Below are 6,953 nucleotides of genomic sequence, written 5' to 3'. Positions count from 1 at the left end.
ATTACGGGTTTATTCAGATTATAGAGACAAGTTTAAGACTAAAAACAGGGGACAGAATTTTCAAAAAATGGATAGACACGACGGTAAAAGTTCATCGAACAACAGGACAGTTGGTACTGGAGATTTAAAGCCAAGAATTCGATGTTTTAATTGTGGACAACTGGGACACAAGTCTACAGAATGTACAAGAAGAAGTGAGGGATGTAAATGTTTCAACTGCGACACATTTGGACATAAATCAAGGGACTGTCCACATCCACGACGAAGATCGTTTCCCCAACCACGATGCGAAAACAATGTGGCCAAAATCGAAAATTCTACTTCAACTAACCGGACGTTCAAACAAGTGTCTATACTGGGAGTGACCTTCAATGCATTTTTCGACATTGGAAGTGACGTGCATTTGATGAACGAAAATGCGTATAGGAAAATTGGAACACCCAAGCTAGAGGAAACCAATGTTGTTCTTGGAGGATTCGGAGGTTCCACGGTTACGCCTTTAGGTCAATTTTCGTGTGACTTAAAGATTGATGAAGAATATTTTCCTAACACTGTATACGTGACAGACAACCAAGTAATGGGCAATCATGAAGTGATCTTGGGAAATCAACTTTTAGGACAAGCTGAAGTTTGCATATCCAAGTCAAATGGTTTATCCTTGATTAAAATAAATAAAGAACCTGAAAACATTGAAACTTTGGACTTAATGAAGATAGATTTTGCTGGGACGAAAGATGATATTAACATTGGACAAGACATCAATCAAGTAATGAGGAAGAAAATCATCGAACTGGTGAATTCGTATGAACCAAGAAAAGTTAAAACGACTAATATTGAGATGAAATTAATCTTGAAGGACGACGAACCCGTTTATGCCAGCCCAAGGAGACTGCCATTCAAAGAAAGAGATATTGTAGACGAGCAAGTGGAAAAATGGATGCAAGATGGAATTATTGAACCTAGTCATTCTGACTACGCTTCTCCAGTTGTCGTAGTGAAAAAGAAGTGTGGATCACCGAGAGTTTGTGTCGATTACCGCCATCTTAATAGAAAAATTGTCAAGGATCGCTTTCCTTTACCTTTGACCGAAGACCAACTAGATAGACTTCAAGGCGCAAAGATTTTTACCACCTTGGATTTGAAGAATGGATTTTTCCATGTTCCTGTCGAAGAATCTAGTCGGAAATACACAGCTTTTGTTATTCACAAGGGACAATATCAGTTTAGAAGAGTGCCTTTCGGTTTGTGCAACTCACCAGCTGTATTTCAACGATTTATTAATACAGTTTTTCGAGAATTTATTGACGAAAGTGTGACGTTGCAGTACATGGATGATCTCATCATTCCGGCTCCTGATGAAGAAGAAGCTCTGACTCGACTAAAGAAAGTTTTAGCAACAGCTGCAGATTATGGACTTGAAATAAACTTTAAAAAGTGTCAGTTTTTACAGAGAACAGTTGAATTTCTAGGGCACCAAATCGCAAATGGACATATCTATCCATCTAGTGATAAAACTAAGGCTGTATTGAACTATCCCGAACCAAAGACGATCAAGCAAATTCAAAGTTTTCTAGGACTCACGGGGTACTTTAGGAAATTTATTCCTAGGTATTCGACGCTTGCCAAGCCGCTAAGTGACTTATTGAAGAAGGACCAGAATTTTATTTTTGGAGTCAAAGAAAAGGAAGCTTTCAATTTACTGAAACGTGTTCTAGCTGAAGAACCAGTATTGAAAATTTTTGAACAAGGTTTGGAAATGGAACTTCACACTGATGCTTCAATAGATGGATTGGGAGCAATTTTACTGCAAAGATCCTTAGAAGATAATCAGTTGCATCCCGTGTACTTTGTCAGCAAGAAAACCACAGATGCAGAACGTAAATACTGTAGTTACGAGTTAGAAGTGTTAGCAGTCGTGGAAGCCTTAAAGAAGCTGCGTGTTTATCTTATTGGATTTCCATTCAAAATCGTGACAGATTGTGCTGCGTTTGAGAAGACAATGAAGAAAAAAGAATTACGTACAAGAGTTGCTAGATGGGCGCTGTTGTTGGAAGATTATGATTATACTATCCAACATCGATCTGGTACTAAAATACAGCATGTGGACGCTTTGAGTCGCCAACCCGTATGGACCATAGAAATTGACAGCATACTTTCAAGAGTAAGACGAGCACAAAAAGATGACTCTTTCACTAAGGCAATAGTACAAATATTGCAAATATTTCGTGTTATTGCAAAACCATCCTGGAGAAAGCTGGTTGAAAAATTTAAGCAATCGGTTGCCTGTACCTATGTAATTAGGTTAGTCGCATGCTGTGACAAAACCCGTTTGCAGCATGCTACTGAAACAATGTGGAACAACAATATAGTTGCTTGCAGCAAGCACCTAGGTTGACCTAGTTGCTTCAATGTAAAACCACCTTAAGACAAGAAACATGTATTAAAAATGTAAATGGCTGCAAAAAATTGACAGAAAAACCAGCTTTGGACATATGGATACTGGCCTTAACAGACGGTCAGACGAAATAAATTGTTAATATTATAGTTTATAGTAAAAAAAAGTATTCATGTAGTATTCATACAAAGCCAATAACTATGACGTTTTGAAATTTACGTCAATAAAACTGGAATGTAGACATAAGCATAAGTAAAGTGCACCTAATAAAAATAATCACTACAATTTATTAAGGGTCACCCAAATGTCTGCTGACTGTTTGCCAGTTTTTTTCTAATTGCTTTTGAAGAGGTTTAATTTAACCATTTTTTGTGAATGATTTACACTCTATGGGTTACAAAAGGCATTGCTAAATTTTTAATAATGTATTAAATTTATAAGGAAACATTGTTTATTACTTATAGAATATTTATAAAGTTGTATTTATTATACCACATGATATGTCTCTTCAAAATAACTAAATTCTATACTATTTTATGTTAAAATATTTATAAATACTTCATAGTTAATTTCACTTTTTTGTTATTTGCAAAGGTATGTAAGTAGCTAAGCAGTCAAGAACCTGAGGCCAAATTTCATTAGAAGTATTTCCAGAAAACTCATGTAAATTATTTTTTTTTCTGTAATATTCAATGAGAGGTCTAGTCAGTTGTTCATACTGTTGAAGTCTTTTTAGAACCACTTCAGGCTTATCATCCTCCCTTTGAATGAGGGGCTCTCCAGTTATGTCATCTTTACCCTGAATGTCCAAAACATTAGCTTAGTAAGTTAGCAAAAATTGAATTATATATGTACATACGGGTACTTTTGGAGAATTAAATCCTTCATTATACACTCTTCCACTAGATAAGTGAACCCATCGACCTTTGACCCTGTCAATTATAACAGGAAATGGTACTATGAGATTCAAGACAACATCTAACTTGTGTACCTCCCAAAGAGCTTCTGCTTGTGGAAGAGTTCTTGGAAAACCTTTTTAAAATATTATCTGTACATAAGTATATTTATTTACATTTTAACTTACCATCCAGTAACTTATTATTGTGACTTACGTACTTTGGCAAATGAAATTAACCCAGACATGTCTTTTGAAACTTTTAGAGATTATTTTGAAAACGGTTTAAATCCGTCGTGTTTTGAAATGTATTATTTGCTAAGCTCTAATAATAAAAATTTGAGTGATTTAAACCCACTAGTCTTGAAAATAAGTGATATTAAAGAGTGTGTATTATTTAGTCAAATGAATCGGCAAAGTAAATTTTACATTTCGGACGGAATAAATTTTCGGTCTCGTAATGATCGGTTGAAAAACAAATTTGACAAATACGGTGCTAATCGTACTTGGCCAAATAAGTATTGTAAAAATTGTGAATTTCAGTCCAACAATTATTGTGGAAATAATAAATACAAAGGGACCAAGTTAAACAAAAATGATTTCTATTATCAAAATGTGTCACGAGAAAAGCAAAAATATTCTAGGTTTGATCAAAATCGAGGTATAAGAAATAGTAATACCAGAAATAATTGTTAATCAAAATGTAAAAATTTTAATCGAGGTAGCAACAATTTTTACAATTTTGGACAAAATAAGAATTTTTCTACACATCAGAATCCTAGTAAATGTGAAAACTCAATGTTAAGTGTCGATGAAGTTGCTCTAAATTCGACAAACAGTAAAGATAGCAATTTATTGTCAATCAAAGCTTCAATAAATAACGAAGACAATTTGTTTGATATAATTTTAGACACAGGATGTGAACCAAATTTAATTGATTTAAATCTTATAACTAACATTTCTTTATCATCAGAGAAAATCGAATTAACTTCAGTAGGAGGTTATACTGTTAACCCAGTTGGTACTTCAAAAGTAACTCTAAAAATTAACAACATAAAGTTGGACATTGAAGCATTAGTACCTTTCTAAACCTTTAATTCTGGGACATAATTTTTTATCGAATTTTAACGCAATGATTGATTACAATAAAAATACTTTGAGTATTTCCCCGAATAACAACGGTGATGAAGTTACAGTCAAGCTCTATCGACCTGATTTAGATGTTACATCTAAAAACCAAGTTTAGAAAGAGTATCTAATGGGTGTAGAAATTTCTGACGTCGAAAAAACAGTAAAACCTGTAATAAAATTAAAAGTTGCTCGAAAATATATTGTAAAACCAAATACGCAAATAATGTTAAGATTGAAAACCGCGAATAATGTGCCTGATTTAACGAAATGCATTTTTATGTAAAAGAGACAGTTATTTATGTCCAAGAAATCTGTGTGTAGGCACACCATTTTTGCAAAATGGGCACAATTTATACATTAAAATTGTCAATAAGGGATTTAGAACAGTTCCTATTTTAAAGCATTCTGTTATAGGTAAATTCGACGTTAATGAATTAATCAATACAAATACGACAAAGGATTCAATGTTTTGCGTTTCCGAAAAACGCAAATCAAAAACTGCTAATAAGTTTCAGTCCGATTTTCCTATTCAATCGAAAATGTTACATCATTATTTACAGACAAGTAACATAAATGAAATCGATAATATTGATTGTCGAAGGAAAGTTGCAATGTTTAAATCAACTCGTAAAAGTTCACACCAAAATAGAGACACAGCTGACCAAGTCGAATTACAAAATGTAACATTCCCTGTATCCCAATTTTGTGGATTACAATATTCAAAGCAAAATGTGTGCTTTTAGCATTTCTATTTAGTAGAAGGTTGTATAATGGTAAAACTAGAAATCAAATAGTTTGGAGAAAAAATTGAATTTTACATAATGCAGCATGCTATTAAATTAATTTTTACATGAGTTAACTAGTCAAAACCCGAGATTGCTTTTTTAAAAAATTATTTAATTACTAAAAATTACAAATAAGTGTATCTTACAACTAACTTCAACTGACTAACTCTAACCAAATTGGAAGCGCAACTATCTAGGAGAAAACAACAAGCTAAGCATTTATAAATGTATACTAAGCACTTAGAAATATATAGTCGGCACTTTAGGGTGACTTAACTCCTCCCCCGTTGAGAATGAACTTCTAGGCTAGACGAGGAAGTTCAACATCTATGGATTCCCTGGTCCTTACGTTAGTGTTCTGGGTCTTTTTGTAAAGTAAGATGGGTAGAACTTTCTTCAGGATCAGGAACACATAGAGTATGGCAACAACGAAGTAGATGAGAATTGTCCAAAGGCTAGGAACTGTCGACACTTCGGAGAACATCATCGAGGGTTGGTTATTGACAATTTCGTTTTCCCATTGATGGAGTTCATCCAGCTTCACTTGTGTAAGATGTACACTAAGGTTGAGACAGGTTGAACAGGCAGAGATGCAGCAGTGTCAGCAAAATCAGGAAATAAGATTGGTTGTTCACTAGTTTTTCCATCTACATCATTACTTATATGCACGGTGTTTACCGTCATTTCACAGTTCAAAGGAATTTGGCACAAATATGTCCCTTTTATTCGCACAACTTCATTTTGATTGTTACATTTAAGTTGTACAGATTCTTTTTGTGGGAGTACAAGAATCCATTTATTTGTAGATTCCAATCGATTGGCTAAAATTGTTCTTGTTTTGACTTCAACTTGTTTACATTTGGAAATGTCCTTCTCGGAGTTCAAAAGCTTGTTTTCGCAGGGGCTAGTGTCCTGGATGTCTTCAAGGTCCTTTTTTGTACAAGTGAAAGATTGTGGGTTGGTTTCGATGCATTCTTCACCATAGTATGCATAGTGTAATTGATTTTTTAGGAGAAATTTATTTCGCGGTAGTACAACCTTAAACAGGCTCTGATGGTATACTGGTACTGAATATAAATGGAAATAATCAAAATATTCAGGTGCCATTATTGCTATACGAATTATGTATGTCATTTTATTATTAAATACATATGCATCTAGCGTGATTACTTTTTCAAAGAGCAAAGTGTTCTGTAAAGTAACAGGCATCACCATTTTTTCAATCCCTATTTTGTCTTGAAGGGCTTTGAGTTCAGCATAAAGATCCTTAGTTTGAATGATCGATGGATGCATAATGCGTAATTTAGAAAATGCTAATGAATTTTCCAAATCTTCAAATGGAATCAATAATTTCGTATTCATTCACTACCTGATTGATTAAATCTTTAAGATTGTATACGTTATTTTGTTTATAAGCTGAATTTTCTAGCAAAGCTGCTACTTTATTAATTCTAGACTCCAGTAGTTTCTCATTGTGATTGATTTGTTGTAACGTAGAGTTAAATCTCCTAATCACTACCAATGACAAAGAATTTTGTTTCAAAATACTTGCTTCTAAATTTTTCTGGTTACCTTGCAGTTTCTTGATGAGATGCTCGTAATGTATACCATCTGACGCATCAAGATTACCCGTAATTGTCTTAAATATTGAGCCTAAACCGTTTATTAATCCTCTTTTTACTCTGCCAGTGTGTGGTATTATTTCTGTTAGTTTGTTCTCAACTCGATTTTGTGTCAAATTTAAAAG

General features: G+C 33.8%; 1 long non-coding RNA gene across 1 annotated transcript; it reads right to left on the bottom strand.

Moving 5' to 3' along the window:
- Nucleotides 1-2,828: 2,828 nt before the first annotated feature.
- On the bottom strand, nt 2,829-4,106 carry LOC145736484 (uncharacterized). Its single transcript, XR_014179972.1, has 2 exons — nt 3,255-4,106; nt 2,829-3,194 (listed from the first exon to the last, which is right to left on the bottom strand). It is a non-coding gene; the product is annotated as an uncharacterized LOC145736484 (long non-coding RNA).
- Nucleotides 4,107-6,953: the final 2,847 nt, after the last annotated feature.

The sequence above is a fragment of the Ips typographus genome, linkage group LG12 (genome assembly GCF_016097725.1).
Source record: "Ips typographus isolate SLU linkage group LG12, UJ_Ityp_2.0, whole genome shotgun sequence".
Taxonomy (NCBI): Eukaryota; Metazoa; Arthropoda; class Insecta; order Coleoptera; family Curculionidae; genus Ips; species Ips typographus.
Note: the sequence above shows the minus strand (reverse complement) of the source record. Positions and strands in the feature narration are given on the sequence as shown.